We start from the raw sequence: 19,031 nt of genomic DNA, 5'->3' as shown, positions 1-19,031 counted from the left end.
TGAGTGAATTGCCGAAAGTCAGATTTTTGATGAAATTGTGACCCCGGGGGTTAGGGATTTTTTCAAAAAAATCTTTTTCTGCCGGTATGTTGTCGAGGGCTGATTTCTTTTCCTGTGATAAAAAGCATTCTGTTTCGACCGCCAAACCTCTCAGGGGAGCATTTGCAACCGTTTGGCACCATTTTTGAGTGAATTGCCGAAAGTCAGTTTTTTTCTGAAATTGTGACCCCGGGGGTTAGAGATTTTTTCAAAAAAATATTTTCCTGCCGGTTTGTTGTCGAGGGCTGATTTCTTTTCATGTGATAAAAAGCATTCTGTTTCGACCGCCAAACCTCTCAGGGTAGCATTTGCAACGGTTTGGCACCATTTTTGAGTGAATTACCGAAAGTCAGTTTTTTTCTGAAATTGTGACCCCGGGGGTTAGGGATTTTTTCAAAAAAATATTTTTCTGCCGGTTTGTTGTCGAGGGCTGATTTCTTTTCCTGTGATAAAAAGCCTTCTGTTTCGAACGCCAAACCTCTCAGGGTGCATTTGGAACCGTTTCGCACCATTTCTGAGTGAATTGCCGAAAGTCAGATTTTTTATGAAATTGTGACCCCGGGGGTTAAGGATTTTTTCAAAAAAATCTTTTTCTGCCGGTATGTTGTCGAGGGCTGATTTCTTTTCCTGTGATAAAAAGCATTCTGTTTCGACCGCCAAACCTCTCAGGGGAGCATTTGCAACCGTTTGGCACCATTTTTGAGTGAATTGCTGAAAGTCAGTTTTTTTCTGAAATTGTGAGCCCGGGGGTTAGGGATTTTTTCAAAAAAATCTTTTTCTGCCGGTTAAGTTGTCAAGGGCTGATTTCTTTTCCTGTGATAAAAAGCCTACTGTTTCGACCACCAAACCTCTCAGGGGAGCATTTGCAAGCGTTTGGCACCATTTCTGAGTGAATTGCCGAAAGTCAGGTTTTTGATGAAATTGTGACCCTGGGGGTTAGGGATTTTTTCAAAAAAATATTTTTCTGCCGGTTTGTTGTCGAGGGCTGATTTCTTTTCCTGTGATAAAAAGCATTCTGTTTCGACCGCCAAACCTCTCAGGGGAGCATTTGCAACCGTTTGGCACCATTTTATGTGAATTCCCGAAAGTCAGTTTTTTTCTGAAATTGTGACCCCGGGGGTTAGGGATTTTTTCAAAAAAATATTTTTCTGCCGGTTAAGTTGTCAAGGGCTGATTTCTTTTCCTGTGATTAAAAGCCTTCTGTTTCGAACGCCAAACCTCTCAGGGTGCATTTGGAACCGTTTCGCACCATTTCTGAGTGAATTGCCGAAAGTCAGATTTTTTATGAAATTGTGACCCCGGGGGTTAAGGATTTTTTCAAAAAAATCTTTTTCTGCCGGTATGTTGTCGAGGGCTGATTTCTTTTCCTGTGATAAAAAGCATTCTGTTTCGACCGCCAAACCTCTCAGGGGAGCATTTGCAACCGTTTGGCACCATTTTTGAGTGAATTGCCGAAAGTCAGTTTTTTTCTGAAATTGTGAGCCCGGGGGTTAGGGATTTTTTCAAAAAAATCTTTTTCTGCCGGTTAAGTTGTCAAGGGCTGATTTCTTTTCCTGTGATAAAAAGCCTACTGTTTCGACCACCAAACCTCTCAGGGGAGCATTTGCAAGCGTTTGGCACCATTTCTGAGTGAATTGCCGAAAGTCAGATTTTTGATGAAATTGTGACCCCGGGGGTTAGGGATTTTTTCAAAAAAATCTTTTTCTGCCGGTATGTTGTCGAGGGCTGATTTCTTTTCCTGTGATAAAAAGCATTCTGTTTCGACCGCCAAACCTCTCAGGGGAGCATTTGCAACCGTTTGGCACCATTTTTGAGTGAATTGCCGAAAGTCAGTTTTTTTCTGAAATTGTGACCCCGGGGGTTAGAGATTTTTTCAAAAAAATATTTTCCTGCCGGTTTGTTGTCGAGGGCTGATTTCTTTTCATGTGATAAAAAGCATTCTGTTTCGACCGCCAAACCTCTCAGGGTAGCATTTGCAACGGTTTGGCACCATTTTTGAGTGAATTACCGAAAGTCAGTTTTTTTCTGAAATTGTGACCCCGGGGGTTAGGGATTTTTTCAAAAAAATATTTTTCTGCCGGTTTGTTGTCGAGGGCTGATTTCTTTTCCTGTGATAAAAAGCATTCTGTTTCGTCCGCGAAACCTCTCAGGGGAGCACTTGCAACCGTTTGGCACCATTTTTGAGTGAATTGCCGAAAGTCAGTTTTTTTCTGAAATTGTGACCCTGGGGGTTAGGGATTTTTTCAAAAAAAAAATCTTTTTCTGCCGGTTAAGTTGTCAAGGGCTGATTTCTTTTCCTATGATAAAAAGCCTACTGTTTCAACCACCAAACCTCTCAGGGGAGCATTTGCATTCGTTTGGCACCACTTTTGATTGAATTGCAGAACCTCAGATTTTTGATGACATTGTGACCCCGGGGGTTAGGGATTTTTTCAAAAAAATCTTTTTCTGCCGGTATGTTGTCGAGGGCTGATTTCTTTTCCTGTGATAAAAAGCATTCTGTTTCGACCGCCAAACCTCTCAGGGGAGCATTTGCAACCGTTAGGCACCGTTTTTGAGTCAATTGCCGAAAGTCAGATTTTTGATGAAATTGTGACCCCGGGACTTAGGGATTTTTTCAAAAAAATATTTTTCTGCCGGTTTGTTGTCGAGGGCTGATTTCTTTTCCTGTGATAAAAAGCATTCTGTTTCGACCGCCAAACTTCTCAGGGGAGCATTTGGAACCGTTTGGCACCATTTTTGAGTGAATTGCCGAAAGTCAGTTTTTTTCTGAAATTGTGACCCCGGGACTTAGGGATTTTTTCAAAAAAATCTTTTTTTGCCGGTTAAGTTGTCAAGGGCTGATTTCTTTTCCTGTGATTAAAAGCCTTCTGTTTCGAACGCCAAACCTCTCAGGGTGCATTTGGAACCGTTTCGCACCATTTCTGAGTGAATTGCCGAAAGTCAGTTTTTTTCTGAAATTGTGACCCCGGGGCTTAGGGATTTTTTCAAAAAAATCTTTTTCTGCCGGTATGTTGTCGAGGGCTGATTTCTTTTCCTGTGATAAAAAGCATTCTGTTTCGACCGCCAAACCTCTCAGGGGAGCATTTGCAAGCGTTTGGCACCATTTCTGAGTGAATTGCCGAAAGTCAGATTTTTGATGAAATTGTGACCCCGGGGGTTAGGGATTTTTTCAAAAAAATCTTTTTCTGCCGGTATGTTGTCGAGGGCTGATTTCTTTTCCTGTGATAAAAAGCATTCTGTTTCGACCGCCAAACCTCTCAGGGGAGCATTTGCAACCGTTTGGCACCATTTTTGAGTGAATTGCCGAAAGTCAGTTTTTTTCTGAAATTGTGAGCCCGGGGGTTAGGGATTTTTTCAAAAAAATCTTTTTCTGCCGGTTAAGTTGTCAAGGGCTGATTTCTTTTCCTGTGATAAAAAGCCTACTGTTTCGACCACCAAACCTCTCAGGGGAGCATTTGCAAGCGTTTGGCACCATTTCTGAGTGAATTGCCGAAAGTCAGATTTTTGATGAAATTGTGACCCCGGGGGTTAGGGATTTTTTCAAAAAAACTTTTTTTGCCGGTTAAGTTGTCGAGGGCTGATTTCTTTTCCTGTGATAAAAAGCCTTCTGTTTCGACCACCAAACCTCTCAGGGGAGCATTTGCATGCGTTTGGCACCATTTCTGAGTGAATTGCCGAAAGTCAGATTTTTGATGAAATTGTGACCCCGGGGGTTAGGGATTTTTTCAAAAAAATCTTTTTCTGCCGGTATGTTGTCGAGGGCTGATTTCTTTTCATGTGATAAAAAGCATTCTGTTTCGACCGCCAAACCTCTCAGGGTAGCATTTGCAACGGTTTGTCACCATTTTTGAGTGAATTGCCGAAAGTCAGTTTTTTTCTGAAATTGTGACCCCGGGGCTTAGGGATTTTTTCAAAAAAATCTTTTTCTGCCGGTTAAGTTGTCAAGGGCTGATTTCTTTTCCTGTGATAAAAAGCCTACTGTTTCGACCACCAAACCTCTCAGGGGAGCATTTGCAAGCGTTTGGCACCATTTCTGAGTGAATTGCCGAAAGTCAGATTTTTGATGAAATTGTGACCCTGGGGGTTAGGGATTTTTTCAAAAAAATATTTTTCTGCCGGTTTGTTGTCGAGGGCTGATTTCTTTTCCTGTGCTAAAAAGCATTCTGTTTCGACCGCCAAACTTCTCAGGGGAGCATTTTGAACCGTTTGGCACCATTTTTGAGTGAATTGCCGAAAGTCAGTTTTTTTCTGAAATTGTGACCCTGGGGCTTAGGGATTTTTTCAAAAAAATCTTTTTCTGCCGGTTAAGTTGTCAAGGGCTGATTTCTTTTCCTGTGATAAAAAGCATTCTGTTTCGACCGCCAAACCTCTCAGGGTAGCATTTGCAACGGTTTGGCACCATTTTTGAGTGAATTGCCGAAAGTCAGATTTTTGATGAAATTGTGACCCCGGGGGTTAGGGATTTTTTGAAAATAATCTTTTTCTGCCAGTTAAGTTGTCAAGGGCTGATTTCTTTTCCTGTGATAAAAAGCCTACTGTTTCGACAACCAAACCTCTCAGGGGAGCATTTGCAACCGTTTGGCACCATTTTAGAGTGAATTGCCGAAAGTCAGTTTTTTTTCTGAAATTGTGACCCCGGGGGTTAGGGATTTTTTCAAAAAAAATATTTTTCTGCCGGTTAAGTTGTCAAGGGCTGATTTCTTTTCCTGTGATAAAAAGCATTCTGTTTCGTCCGCGAAACCTCTCAGGGGAGCATTTGCAACCGTTTGGCACCATTTTTGAGTGAATTGCCGAAAGTCAATTTTTTTCTGAAATTGTGACCCCGGGGGTTAGGGATTTTTTCAAAAAAATCTTTTTCTGCCGGTTAAGTTGTCAAGGGCTGATTTCTTTTCATGTGATAAAAAGCCTACTGTTTCGACCACCAAACCTCTCAGGGGAGCTTTTGCATGCGTTTGGCACCATTTTTAAGTGAATTGCTGAAAGTCAGATTTTTGATGAAATCGTGACCCCGGGGGTTAGGGATTTTTTGAAAAAAATATTTTTCTGCCAGTTTGGTGTCGAGGGCTGATTTCTTTTCCTGTGATAAAAAGCATTCTGTTTCGAATGCCAAACCTCTCAGGGGAGCATTTGGAACCGTTTGGCACCATTTTTGAGTGAATTGCCGAAAGTCAGATTTTTGATGAAATTGTGACCCCGGGGGTTAGGGATGTTTTCAAAAAAATCTTTTTCTGCCGGTTTAGTTGTCAAGGGCTGATTTCTTTTCCTGTGATTAAAAGCCTTCTGTTTCGAATGCCAAACCTCTCAGGGGAGCATTTGGAACCGTTTGGCACCATTTCTGAGTGAATTGCCGAAAGTCAGATTTTTGATGAAATTGTGACCCCGGGGGTTAGGGATTTTTTCAAAAAAATCTTTTTCTGCCGGTTAAGTTGTCGAGGGCTGATTTCTTTTCCTGTGATAAGAAGCATTCTGTTTCGACCGCCAAACCTCTCAGGGGAGCATTTGCAAGCGTTTGGCACCATTTCTGAGTGAATTGCCGAAAGTCAGATTTTTTATGAAATTGTGACCCCGGGGGTTACGGATTTTTTCAAAAAAATCTTTTTATGCCGGTTAAGTTGTCAAGGGCTGATTTCTTTTCCTGTGATTAAATGCCTTTTGTTTCGAATGCCAAACCTCTCAGGGGAGCATTTAGAACCGTTTCGCACCATTTCGGAGTGAATTGGAGAACCTCAGATTTTTGATGAAATTGTGACCCCGAGGGTTAGGGATTTTTTCAAAAAAATCTTTTTCTGCCAGTTATGTTGTCGAGGGCTGATTTCTTTTCCTGTGATTAAAATCCTTCTGTTTCGAATGCCAAACCTCTCGGGAGCATTTGGAACCGTTTGGCACCATTTCTGAGTGAATTGCCGAAAGTCAGATTTTTGATGAAATTCTGACCCCGGGGGTAAGGAATTTTTTCAAAAAAATATTTTTCTGCCGGTAAAGTTGTCTAGGGCTGATTTCTTTTCCTGTGATTAAAAACCTTCTGTTTCGAACGCCAAACCTCTCAGGGGGCATTTGGAACCGTTTCGCACCATTTCTGAGTGAATTGCCGAAAGTCAGATTTTTGATGAAATTGTGACCCCGGGGCTTAGGGATTTTTTCAAAAAATATTTTTCTGCCGGTTAAGTTGTGGAGGGCTGATTTCTTTTCCTGTGATAAAAAGCCTTCTGTTTCGACCACCAAATCTCTCAGGGGAGCGTTTGCATGCGTTTGGCACCATTTCTGAGTGAATTGCCGAAAGTCAGATTTTTGATGAAATTGTGACCCCGGGGGTTAGGGATTTTTTCAAAAAAATATTTTCCTATCAGTTTGTTGTCGAGGGCTGATTTCTTTTCCTGTGATAAAACGCCTTCTGTTTCGAACGCCAAACCTCTCAGGGGAGCATTTGGAACCGTTTGGCACCATTTCTGAGTGAATTGCCGAAAGTCAGATTTTTGATGAAATTGTGACCCCGGGGGGTTAGTGATTTTTTCAAAAAATCTTTTTCTGCAGGTTAAGTTGTCGAGGGCTGATTTCTTTTCCTGTGATAAAAAGCCTTCTGTTTCGAACGCCAAACCTCTCAGGGGAGCACTTGCAAGCGTTTGGCACCATTTTTGTGTGAATTGCCGAAAGTCAGATTTTTTATGAAATTGTGACCCCGGGGCTTAGGGATTTTTTGAAAAAAAAAAATTTCTGCCGGTTTGTTGTCGAGGGCTGATTTTCTTTTCCTGTGATAAAAAGCATTCTGTTGCGACCGCCAAACCTCTCAGGGGAGCATTTGGAACCGTTTGGCACCATTTCTGAGTGAATTGCCGAAAGTCAGATTTTTGATGAAATTGTGACCCCGGGAGTTAGGGATTTTTTCAAAAAATCTTTTTCTGCCGGTTAAGTTGTCGAGGGCTGATTTCTTTTCCTGTGATAAAACGCCTTCTGTTTCGAACGCCAAACCTCTCAGGGGAGCATTTGGAACCGTTTCGCACCATTTCTGAGTGAATTGCCGAAAGTCAGATTTTTGATGAAATTGTGACACCGGAGGGTTAGTGATTTTTTGCAAAAAATCTTTTTCTGCCGGTTAAGTTGTCGAGGGCTGATTTCTTTTCCTGTGATAAGAAGCCTTCTGTTTCGAACGCCAAACCTCTCAGGGGAGCACTTGCAAGCGTTTGGCACCATTTTTGAGTGAATTGCCGAAAGTCAGATTTTTGATGAAATTGTGACCCCGGGACTTAGGGATTTTTTCAAAAAAATATTTTTCTGCCGGTTTGTTATCGAGGGCTGATTTTCTTTTCCTGTGATAAAAAGCATTCTGTTTCGACCGCCAAACCTCTCAGGGGAGCATTTGGAACCGTTTGGCACCATTTCTGAGTGAATTGCCGAAAGTCAGATTTTTGATGAAATTGTGAGCCCGGGGGTTAGGGATTTTTTCAAAAAATCTTTTTCTGCCGCTTAAGTTGTCGAGGGCTGATTTCTTTTCCTGTGATTGAAAGCCTTCTGTTTCGATCGCCAAACCTCTCAGTGGAGCATTTGCAAGCTTTTGGCACCATTTTTGAGTGAATTGCCGAATGTCAGTTTTTTTCTGAAATTGTGACCCCGGGGGTTAGGGATTTTTTCAAAAAAATCTTTTTCTGCCGGTTAAGTTGTCGAGGGCTGATTTCTTTTCCTGTGATTAAAAGCCTTCTTTTTCGAATGCCAAACCTCTCAGGGGAGCATTTGGAACCGTTTCGCACCATTTCTGAGTGAATTGCCCAAAGTCAGATTTTTGATGAAATTGTGACCCCGGAGGGTTAGTGATTTTTTGCAAAAAATCTTTTTCTGCCGGTTAAGTTGTCGAGGGCTGATTTCTTTTCCTGTGATAAAAAGCGTACTGTTTCGACCACCAAACCTCTCAGGGGAGCATTTGCAACCGTTTGGCACCATTTTTAAGTGAATTGCTGAAAGTCAGATTTTTGATGAAATCGTGACCCCGGGGGTTAGGGATTTTTTCAAAAAAACTTTTTTTGCCGGTTAAGTTGTCGAGGGCTGATTTCTTTTCCTGTGATAAGAAGCATTCTGTTTCGACCGCCAAACCTCTCAGGGGAGCATTTGCAAGCGTTTGGCACCATTTCTGAGTGAATTGCCGAAAGTCAGATTTTTTATGAAATTGTGACCCCGGGGCTTAGGGATTTTTTCAAAAAATATTTTTCTGCCGGTTAAGTTGTCGAGGGCTGATTTCTTTTCCTGTGATAAAAAGCCTTCTGTTTCGACCACCAAACCTCTCAGGGGAGCATTTGCATGCGTTTGGCACCATTTCTGAGTGAATTGCCGAAAGTCAGATTTTTTATGAAATTGTGACCCCGGGGGTTAGGGATTTTTTGAAAAAAAAAAAATTCTGCCGGTTTGTTGTCGAGGGCTGATTTCTTTTCCTGTGATAAAAAGCATTCTGTTTCGACCGCCAAACCTCTCAGGGGAGCATTTGGAACCGTTTGGCACCATTTCTGAGTGAATTGCCGAAAGTCAGATTTTTGATGAAATTGTGACCCCGGGAGTTAGGGATTTTTTCAAAAAATCTTTTTCTGCCGGTTAAGTTGTCGAGGGCTGATTTCTTTTCCTGTGATAAAAAGCGTACTGTTTCGACCACCAAACCTCTCAGGGGAGCATTTGCAACCGTTTGGCACCATTTTTAAGTGAATTGCTGAAAGTCAGATTTTTGATGAAATCGTGACCCCGGGGGTTAGGGATTTTTTCAAAAAAACTTTTTTTGCCGGTTAAGTTGTCGAGGGCTGATTTCTTTTCCTGTGATAAGAAGCATTCTGTTTCGACCGCCAAACCTCTCAGGGGAGCATTTGCAAGCGTTTGGCACCATTTCTTAGTGAATTGCCGAAAGTCAGATTTTTTATGAAATTGTGACCCCGGGAGTTAGGGATTTTTTCAAAAAATCTTTTTCTGCCGGTTAAGTTGTCGAGGGCTGATTTCTTTTCCTGTGATAAAACGCCTTCTGTTTCGAACGCCAAACCTCTCAGGGGAGCATTTGGAACCGTTTCGCACCATTTCTGAGTGAATTGCCCAAAGTCAGATTTTTGATGAAATTGTGACCCCGGAGGGTTAGTGATTTTTTGCAAAAAATCTTTTTCTGCCGGTTAAGTTGTCGAGGGCTGATTTCTTTTCCTGTGATAAAAAGCGTACTGTTTCGACCACCAAACCTCTCAGGGGAGCATTTGCAACCGTTTGGCACCATTTTTAAGTGAATTGCTGAAAGTCAGATTTTTGATGAAATCGTGACCCCGGGGGTTAGGGATTTTTTCAAAAAAACTTTTTTTGCCGGTTAAGTTGTCGAGGGCTGATTTCTTTTCCTGTGATAAGAAGCATTCTGTTTCGACCGCCAAACCTCTCAGGGGAGCATTTGCAAGCGTTTGGCACCATTTCTTAGTGAATTGCCGAAAGTCAGATTTTTTATGAAGTTGTGACCCCGGGAGTTAGGAATTTTTTCAAAAAATATTTTTCTGCCGGTTAAGTTGTGGAGGGCTGATTTCTTTTCCTGTGATAAAACGCCTTCTGTTTCGAAAGCCAAACCTCTCAGGGGAGCATTTGGAACCGTTTCGCACCATTTCTGAGTGAATTGCCCAAAGTCAGATTTTTGATGAAATTGTGACCCCGGAGGGTTAGTGATTTTTTGCAAAAAATCTTTTTTTGCCGGTTAAGTTGTCGAGGGCTGATTTCTTTTCCTGTGATAAAAAGCCTTCTGTTTCGAACGCCAAACCTCTCAGGGGAGCACTTGCAAGCGTTTGGCACCATCTTTGAGTGAATTGCCGAAAGTCAGATTTTTGATGAAATTGTGACCCCGGGGCTTAGGGATTTTTTCAAAAAAATATTTCTCTGCCGGTTTGTTATCGAGGGCTGATTTTCTTTTCCTGTGATAAAAAGCATTCTGTTTCGACCGCCAAACCTCTCAGGGGAGCATTTGGAACCGTTTGGCACCATTTCTGAGTGAATTGCCGAAAGTCAGATTTTTGATGAAATTGTGACCCCGGGGGTTAGTGATTTTTTGCAAAAAATCTTTTTTTGCCGGTTAAGTTGTCGAGGGCTGATTTCTTTTCCTGTGATAAATAGCCTTCTGTTTCGAACGCCAAACCTCTCAGGGGAGCACTTGCAAGCGTTTGGCACCATCTTTGAGTGAATTGCCGAAAGTCAGATTTTTGATGAAATTGTGACCCCGGGGCTTAGGGATTTTTTCAAAAAAATATTTTTCTGCCGGTTTGTTATCGAGGGCTGATTTTCTTTTCCTGTGATAAAAAGCATTCTGTTTCGACCGCCAAACCTCTCAGGGGAGCATTTGGAACCGTTTGGCACCATTTCTGAGTGAATTGCCGAAAGTCAGATTTTTGATGAAATTGTGACCCCGGGGGTTAGGGATTTTTTCAAAAAATCTTTTTCTGCCGGTTAAGTTGTCGAGGGCTGATTTCTTTTCCTGTGATTGAAAGCCTTCTGTTTCGATCGCCAAACCTCTCAGTGGAGCATTTGCAAGCTTTTGGCACCATTTTTGAGTGAATTGCCGAATGTCAGTTTTTTTCTGAAATTGTGACCCCGGGGGTTAGGGATTTTTTCAAAAAAATCTTTTTCTGCCGGTTAAGTTGTCGAGGGCTGATTTCTTTTCCTGTGATTAAAAGCCTTCTTTTTCGAATGCCAAACCTCTCAGGGGAGCATTTGGAAGCGTTTCGCACCATTTCTGAGTGAATTGCCGAAAGTCAGATTTTTGATGAAATTGTGACCCCGGGGCTTAGGGATTTTTTCAAAAAATATTTTTCTGCCGGTTAAGTTGTCGAGGGCTGATTTCTTTTCCTGTGATAAAAAGCCTTCTGTTTCGACCACCAAACCTCTCAGGGGAGCATTTGCATGCGTTTGGCACCATTTCTGAGTGAATTGCCGAAAGTCAGATTTTTTATGAAATTGTGACCCCGGGGGTTAGGGATTTTTTGAAAAAATCTTTTTCTGCCGGTTAAGTTGTCGAGGGCTGATTTCTTTTCCTGTGATTAAAAGCCTTCTTTTTCGAATGCCAAACCTCTCAGGGGAGCATTTGGAACCGTTTCGCACCATTTCTGAGTGAATTGCCGAAAGTCAGATTTTTGATGAAATTGTGACCCCGGGGCTTAGGGATTTTTTCAAAAAATATTTTTCTGCCGGTTAAGTTGTCGAGGGCTGATTTCTTTTCCTGTGATAAAAAGCCTTCTGTTTCGACCACCAAACCTCTCAGGGGAGCATTTGCATGCGTTTGGCACCATTTCTGAGTGAATTGCCGAAAGTCAGATTTTTGATGAAATTGTGACCCCGGGAGTTAGGGATTTTTTCAAAAAATCTTTTTCTGCCGGTTAAGTTGTCGAGGGCTGATTTCTTTTCCTGTGATAAAAAGCGTACTGTTTCGACCACCAAACCTCTCAGGGGAGCATTTGCAACCGTTTGGCACCATTTTTAAGTGAATTGCTGAAAGTCAGATTTTTGATGAAATCGTGACCCCGGGGGTTAGGGATTTTTTCAAAAAAACTTTTTTTGCCGGTTAAGTTGTCGAGGGCTGATTTCTTTTCCTGTGATAAGAAGCATTCTGTTTCGACCGCCAAACCTCTCAGGGGAGCATTTGCAAGCGTTTGGCACCATTTCTTAGTGAATTGCCGAAAGTCAGATTTTTTATGAAATTGTGACCCCGGGAGTTAGGGATTTTTTCAAAAAATCTTTTTCTGCCGGTTAAGTTGTCGAGGGCTGATTTCTTTTCCTGTGATAAAACGCCTTCTGTTTCGAACGCCAAACCTCTCAGGGGAGCATTTGGAACCGTTTCGCACCATTTCTGAGTGAATTGCCCAAAGTCAGATTTTTGATGAAATTGTGACCCCGGAGGGTTAGTGATTTTTTGCAAAAAATCTTTTTCTGCCGGTTAAGTTGTCGAGGGCTGATTTCTTTTCCTGTGATAAAAAGCCTTCTGTTTCGAACGCCAAACCTCTCAGGGGAGCACTTGCAAGCGTTTGGCACCATTTTTGAGTGAATTGCCGAAAGTCAGATTTTTGATGAAATTGTGACCCCGGGGCTTAGGGATTTTTTCAAAAAAATATTTTTCTGCCGGTTTGTTATCGAGGGCTGATTTTCTTTTCCTGTGATAAAAAGCATTCTGTTTCGACCGCCAAACCTCTCAGGGGAGCATTTGGAACCGTTTGGCACCATTTCTGAGTGAATTGCCGAAAGTCAGATTTTTGATGAAATTGTGACCCCGGGGGTTAGGGATTTTTTCAAAAAATCTTTTTCTGCCGGTTAAGTTGTCGAGGGCTGATTTCTTTTCCTGTGATTGAAAACCTTCTGTTTCGATCGCCAAACCTCTCAGTGGAGCATTTGCAAGCTTTTGGCACCATTTTTGAGTGAATTGCCGAATGTCAGTTTTTTTCTGAAATTGTGACCCCGGGGGTTAGGGATTTTTTCAAAAAAATATTTTTCTGCCGGTTTGTTATCGAGGGCTGATTTTCTTTTCCTGTGATAAAAAGCATTCTGTTTCGACCGCCAAACCTCTCAGGGGAGCATTTGGAACCGTTTGGCACCATTTCTGAGTGAATTGCCGAAAGTCAGATTTTTGATGAAATTGTGACCCCGGGGGTTAGTGATTTTTTGCAAAAAATCTTTTTTTGCCGGTTAAGTTGTCGAGGGCTGATTTCTTTTCCTGTGATAAATAGCCTTCTGTTTCGAACGCCAAACCTCTCAGGGGAGCACTTGCAAGCGTTTGGCACCATCTTTGAGTGAATTGCCGAAAGTCAGATTTTTGATGAAATTGTGACCCCGGGGCTTAGGGATTTTTTCAAAAAAATATTTTTCTGCCGGTTTGTTATCGAGGGCTGATTTTCTTTTCCTGTGATAAAAAGCATTCTGTTTCGACCGCCAAACCTCTCAGGGGAGCATTTGGAACCGTTTGGCACCATTTCTGAGTGAATTGCCGAAAGTCAGATTTTTGATGAAATTGTGACCCCGGGGGTTAGGGATTTTTTCAAAAAATCTTTTTCTGCCGGTTAAGTTGTCGAGGGCTGATTTCTTTTCCTGTGATTGAAAGCCTTCTGTTTCGATCGCCAAACCTCTCAGTGGAGCATTTGCAAGCTTTTGGCACCATTTTTGAGTGAATTGCCGAATGTCAGTTTTTTTCTGAAATTGTGACCCCGGGGGTTAGGGATTTTTTCAAAAAAATCTTTTTCTGCCGGTTAAGTTGTCGAGGGCTGATTTCTTTTCCTGTGATTAAAAGCCTTCTTTTTCGAATGCCAAACCTCTCAGGGGAGCATTTGGAACCGTTTCGCACCATTTCTGAGTGAATTGCCGAAAGTCAGATTTTTGATGAAATTGTGACCCCGGGGCTTAGGGATTTTTTCAAAAAATATTTTTCTGCCGGTTAAGTTGTCGAGGGCTGATTTCTTTTCCTGTGATAAAAAGCCTTCTGTTTCGACCACCAAACCTCTCAGGGGAGCATTTGCATGCGTTTGGCACCATTTCTGAGTGAATTGCCGAAAGTCAGATTTTTTATGAAATTGTGACCCCGGGGGTTAGGGATTTTTTGAAAAAAAAAAAATTCTGCCGGTTTGTTGTCGAGGGCTGATTTCTTTTCCTGTGATAAAAAGCATTCTGTTTCGACCGCCAAACCTCTCAGGGGAGCATTTGGAACCGTTTGGCACCATTTCTGAGTGAATTGCCGAAAGTCAGATTTTTGATGAAATTGTGACCCCGGAGGGTTAGTGATTTTTTGCAAAAAATCTTTTTCTGCCGGTTAAGTTGTCGAGGGCTGATTTCTTTTCCTGTGATAAAAAGCCTTCTGTTTCGAACGCCAAACCTCTCAGGGGAGCACTTGCAAGCGTTTGGCACCATTTTTGAGTGAATTGCCGAAAGTCAGATTTTTGATGAAATTGTGACCCCGGGGCTTAGGGATTTTTTCAAAAAAATATTTTTCTGCCGGTTTGTTATCGAGGGCTGATTTTCTTTTCCTGTGATAAAAAGCATTCTGTTTCGACCGCCAAACCTCTCAGGGGAGCATTTGGAACCATTTGGCACCATTTCTGAGTGAATTGCCGAAAGTCAGATTTTTGATGAAATTGTGACCCCGGGGGTTAGGGATTTTTTCAAAAAATCTTTTTCTGCCGGTTAAGTTGTCGAGGGCTGATTTCTTTTCCTGTGATTGAAAACCTTCTGTTTCGATCGCCAAACCTCTCAGTGGAGCATTTGCAAGCTTTTGGCACCATTTTTGAGTGAATTGCCGAATGTCAGTTTTTTTCTGAAATTGTGACCCCGGGGGTTAGGGATTTTTTCAAAAAAATCTTTTTCTGCCGGTTAAGTTGTCGAGGGCTGATTTCTTTTCCTGTGATTAAAAGCCTTCTTTTTCTAATGCCAAACCTCTCAGGGGAGCATTTGGAACCGTTTCGCACCATTTCTGAGTGAATTGCCGAAAGTCAGATTTTTGATGAAATTGTGACCTCGGGGCTTAGGGATTTTTTCAAAAAATATTTTTCTGCCGGTTAAGTTGTCGAGGGCTGATTTCTTTTCCTGTGATAAAAAGCATTCTGTTTCGACCGCCAAACCTCTCAGGGGAGCATTTGGAACCGTTTGGCACCATTTCTGAGTGAATTGCCGAAAGTCAGATTTTTGATGAAATTGTGACCCCGGGAGTTAGGGATTTTTTCAAAAAATCTTTTTCTGCCGGTTAAGTTGTCGAGGGCTGATTTCTTTTCCTGTGATAAAAAGCGTACTGTTTCGACCACCAAACCTCTCAGGGGAGCATTTGCAACCGTTTGGCACCATTTTTAAGTGAATTGCTGAAAGTCAGATTTTTGATGAAATCGTGACCCCGGGGGTTAGGGATTTTTTCAAAAAAACTTTTTTTGCCGGTTAAGTTGTCGAGGGCTGATTTCTTTTCCTGTGATAAGAAGCATTCTGTTTCGACCGCCAAACCTCTCAGGGGAGCATTTGCAAGCGTTTGGCACCATTTCTTAGTGAATTGCCGAAAGTCAGATTTTTTATGAAATTGTGACCCCGGGAGTTAGGGATTTTTTCAAAAAATCTTTTTCTGCCGGTTAAGTTGTCGAGGGCTGATTTCTTTTCCTGTGATAAAACGCCTTCTGTTTCGAACGCCAAACCTCTCAGGGGAGCATTTGGAACCGTTTCGCACCATTTCTGAGTGAATTGCCCAAAGTCAGATTTTTGATGAAATTGTGACCCCGGAGGGTTAGTGATTTTTTGCAAAAAATCTTTTTCTGCCGGTTAAGTTGTCGAGGGCTGATTTCTTTTCCTGTGATAAAAAGCCTTCTGTTTCGAACGCCAAACCTCTCAGGGGAGCACTTGCAAGCGTTTGGCACCATTTTTGAGTGAATTGCCGAAAGTCAGATTTTTGATGAAATTGTGACCCCGGGGCTTAGGGATTTTTTCAAAAAAATATTTTTCTGCCGGTTTGTTATCGAGGGCTGATTTTCTTTTCCTGTGATAAAAAGCATTCTGTTTCGACCGCCAAACCTCTCAGGGGAGCATTTGGAACCGTTTGGCACCATTTCTGAGTGAATTGCCGAAAATCAGATTTTTGATGAAATTGTGACCCCGGGGGTTAGGGATTTTTTCAAAAAATCTTTTTCTGCCGGTTAAGTTGTCGAGGGCTGATTTCTTTTCCTGTGATTGAAAACCTTCTGTTTCGATCGCCAAACCTCTCAGTGGAGCATTTGCAAGCTTTTGGCACCATTTTTGAGTGAATTGCCGAATGTCAGTTTTTTTCTGAAATTGTGACCCCGGGGGTTAGGGATTTTTTCAAAAAAATATTTTTCTGCCGGTTTGTTATCGAGGGCTGATTTTCTTTTCCTGTGATAAAAAGCATTCTGTTTCGACCGCCAAACCTCTCAGGGGAGCATTTGGAACCGTTTGGCACCATTTCTGAGTGAATTGCCGAAAGTCAGATTTTTGATGAAATTGTGACCCCGGGGGTTAGTGATTTTTTGCAAAAAATCTTTTTTTGCCGGTTAAGTTGTCGAGGGCTGATTTCTTTTCCTGTGATAAATAGCCTTCTGTTTCGAACGCCAAACCTCTCAGGGGAGCACTTGCAAGCGTTTGGCACCATCTTTGAGTGAATTGCCGAAAGTCAGATTTTTGATGAAATTGTGACCCCGGGGCTTAGGGATTTTTTCAAAAAAATATTTTTCTGCCGGTTTGTTATCGAGGGCTGATTTTCTTTTCCTGTGATAAAAAGCATTCTGTTTCGACCGCCAAACCTCTCAGGGGAGCATTTGGAACCGTTTGGCACCATTTCTGAGTGAATTGCCGAAAGTCAGATTTTTGATGAAATTGTGACCCCGGGGGTTAGGGATTTTTTCAAAAAATCTTTTTCTGCCGGTTAAGTTGTCGAGGGCTGATTTCTTTTCCTGTGATTGAAAACCTTCTGTTTCGATCGCCAAACCTCTCAGTGGAGCATTTGCAAGCTTTTGGCACCATTTTTGAGTGAATTGCCGAATGTCAGTTTTTTTCTGAAATTGTGACCCCGGGGGTTAGGGATTTTTTCAAAAAAATATTTTTCTGCCGGTTTGTTATCGAGGGCTGATTTTCTTTTCCTGTGATAAAAAGCATTCTGTTTCGACCGCCAAACCTCCCAGGGGAGCATTTGGAACCGTTTGGCACCATTTCTGAGTGAATTGCCGAAAGTCAGATTTTTGATGAAATTGTGACCCCGGGGGTTAGTGATTTTTTGCAAAAAATCTTTTTTTGCCGGTTAAGTTGTCGAGGGCTGATTTCTTTTCCTGTGATAAATAGCCTTCTGTTTCGAACGCCAAACCTCTCAGGGGAGCACTTGCAAGCGTTTGGCACCATCTTTGAGTGAATTGCCGAAAGTCAGATTTTTGATGAAATTGTGACCCCGGGGCTTAGGGATTTTTTCAAAAAAATATTTTTCTGCCGGTTTGTTATCGAGGGCTGATTTTCTTTTCCTGTGATAAAAAGCATTCTGTTTCGACCGCCAAACCTCTCAGGGGAGCATTTGGAACCGTTTGGCACCATTTCTGAGTGAATTGCCGAAAGTCAGATTTTTGATGAAATTGTGACCCCGGGGGTTAGGGATTTTTTCAAAAAATCTTTTTCTGCCGGTTAAGTTGTCGAGGGCTGATTTCTTTTCCTGTGATTGAAAGCCTTCTGTTTCGATCGCCAAACCTCTCAGTGGAGCATTTGCAAGCTTTTGGCACCATTTTTGAGTGAATTGCCGAATGTCAGTTTTTTTCTGAAATTGTGACCCCGGGGGTTAGGGATTTTTTCAAAAAAATCTTTTTCTGCCGGTTAAGTTGTCGAGGGCTGATTTCTTTTCCTGTGATTAAAAGCCTTCTTTTTCGAATGCCAAACCTCTCAGGGGAGCATTTGGAACCGTTTCGCACCATTTCTGAGTGAATTGCCGAAAGTCAGATTTTTGATGAAATTGTGACCCCGGGGCTTAGGGATTTTTTTCAAAAAATATTTTTCTGCCGGTTAAGTTGTCGAGGGCTGATTTCTTTTCCTGTGATAAAAAGCCTTCTGTTTCGACCACCAAACCTCTCAGGGGAGCATTTGCATGCGTTTGGCACCATTTCTGAGTGAATTGCCGAAAGTCAGATTTTTTATGAAATTGTGACCCCGGGGGTTAGGGATTTTTTGAAAAAAAAAAAATTCTGCCGGTTTGTTGTCGAGGGCTGATTTCTTTTCCTGTGATAAAAAGCATTCTGTTTCGAACGCCAAACCTCTCAGGGGAGCATTTGGAACCGTTTGGCACCATTTCTGAGTGAATTGCCGAAAGTCAGATTTTTGATGAAATTGTGACCCCGGAGGGTTAGTGATTTTTTGCAAAAAATCTTTTTCTGCCGGTTAAGTTGTCGAGGGCTGATTTCTTTTCCTGTGATAAAAAGCCTTCTGTTTCGAACGCCAAACCTCTCAGGGGAGCACTTGCAAGCGTTTGGCACCATTTTTGAGTGAATTGCCGAAAGTCAGATTTTTGATGAAATTGTGACCCCTGGGCTTAGGGATTTTTTCAAAAAAATATTTTTCTGCCGGTTTGTTATCGAGGGCTGATTTTCTTTTCCTGTGATAAAAAGCATTCTGTTTCGACCGCCAAACCTCTCAGGGGAGCATTTGGAACCATTTGGCACCATTTCTGAGTGAATTGCCGAAAGTCAGATTTTTGATGAAATTGTGACCCCGGGGGTTAGGGATTTTTTCAAAAAATCTTTTTCTGCCGGTTAAGTTGTCGAGGGCTGATTTCTTTTCCTGTGATTGAAAACCTTCTGTTTCGATCGCCAAACCTCTCAGTGGAGCATTTGCAAGCTTTTGGCACCATTTTTGAGTGAATTGCCGAATGTCAGTTTTTTTCTGAAATTGTGACCCCGGGGGTTAGGGATTTTTTCAAAAAAATCTTTTTCTGCCGGTTAAGTTGTCGAGGGCTGATTTCTTTTCCTGTGATTAAAAGCCTTCTTTTTCTAATGCCAAACCTCTCAGGGGAGCATTTGGAACCGTTTCGCACCATTTCTGAGTGAATTGCCGAAAGTCAGATTTTTGATGAAATTGTGACCTCGGGGCTTAGGGATTTTTTCAAAAAATATTTTTCTGCCGGTTAAGTTGTCGAGGGCTGATTTCTTTTCCTGTGATAAAAAGCCTTCTGTTTCGACCACCAAACCTCTCAGGGGAGCATTTGCATGCGTTTGGCACCATTTCTGAGTGAATTGCCGAAAGTCAGATTTTTGATGAAATTGTGACCCCGGGGGTTAGGGATTTTTTGAAAAAAAAAAAATTCTGCCGGTTTGTTGTCGAGGGCTGATTTCTTTTCCTGTGATAAAAAGCATTCTGTTTCGACCGCCAAACCTCTCAGGGGAGCATTTGGAACCGTTTGGCACCATTTCTGAGTGAATTGCCGAAAGTCAGATTTTTGATGAAATTGTGACCCCGGGAGTTAGGGATTTTTTCAAAAAATCTTTTTCTGCCGGTTAAGTTGTCGAGGGCTGATT

This window comes from Podarcis tiliguerta (genome assembly GCF_965153285.1).
Source record: "Podarcis tiliguerta genome assembly, chromosome: 10".
Taxonomy (NCBI): Eukaryota; Metazoa; Chordata; class Lepidosauria; order Squamata; family Lacertidae; genus Podarcis; species Podarcis tiliguerta.
This window is presented reverse-complemented; position numbering follows the sequence as displayed.